General features: G+C 29.6%; 1 long non-coding RNA gene across 1 annotated transcript in view; it reads left to right on the top strand.

The window, feature by feature from the left end:
• Positions 1-346: 346 nt before the first annotated feature.
• LOC108381949 (uncharacterized) overlaps positions 347-954 on the top strand; it is a 3,716-nt gene continuing 3,108 nt past the window's right edge. Inside the window, exon 1 of the long non-coding RNA XR_001849657.1 lies at positions 347-450. This is a non-coding gene — a long non-coding RNA (uncharacterized LOC108381949). The remainder of the gene's footprint in view (positions 451-954) is intronic.

The following is a 954-nucleotide window of genomic DNA, read 5'->3' as shown; positions in this document are numbered from 1 at the left end:
GAACTACAACTGCGAGAGATTCAAGTGAACGAGTGGTTTGCGCGAAAAGCTAAAATTTTCAAACTCGGGCTTTGTTTACTTTTCTATTTAAGTGATTGATATATTATATGCCATTATAAATGGCTATTATGAGAATTGCAGTTAAGAAAAGTGATTAGAAATGAAAAATGATTTTTAGGAAAAGAAAAATTCAGTAAAAAGAATAGACATCGGAAAAGTGATAGATGGAAAAGTTGTGGAAAAATGTGAGAATCAATGTTAAAAGCAATAAATATTATAAAAAATATTAATGCAAATTATAAGTTAAATTTAAATTGATTATGTTTACATTTGAATTGTTGAAACAAGAAAAAAAAAATAATAATAAAGTGATACGTGAATTATGTATACATATATGTAAATTTGTTGAACAAACTGTTTTAAAGAGCGCAAACATCAGTGAACAATAAAGTAAGTCTTTATTAATTGTGATTAATTGTGAAAACTGAAAATTTAGAGTATATATACATATATGTGTATGTGTCCATATGTATGTACATATATATTATAAAATTTGGTTTTTGAGTTGGTTATAGTACTTATAATAATGTATTAAGTTAAGTATGATCAAAACTAAATGTCGCTTTGGTAAATTTGTTCTCAAGAACGCTTAAAACCCCCAAACCGAAATGATAACAAACCCCTCGGGACTGTTTTCACAAGAACTAAAGCGAGAAAAAAATTACCAAGAATGTTTTCAAAGGGGATTATATAAGAACAAAGCCCCGGGGAACGTTCCCAAAGCGAACAAGATGCTTGCAATACTTTTGGGGAACATTTTTAAGATCACAAAATGGGAACAAAAGTCTCCGTAACATTCTGACAGAGAACGAAATGGGGACAAATCTTCTCTGAACTATGAAGAATGGAAGCGAGAGTACAATTTTTCTCATAGCGATCCACTGTTTTCAAATG

The sequence above is a fragment of the Rhagoletis zephyria genome, unplaced genomic scaffold, assembly GCF_001687245.7.
Source record: "Rhagoletis zephyria isolate East Lansing unplaced genomic scaffold, Rhagoletis_zephyria_1.1 Rzeph_scaffold_24509, whole genome shotgun sequence".
Lineage (NCBI taxonomy): Eukaryota > Metazoa > Arthropoda > Insecta > Diptera > Tephritidae > Rhagoletis > Rhagoletis zephyria.
This window is presented reverse-complemented; position numbering and strand designations above follow the sequence as displayed.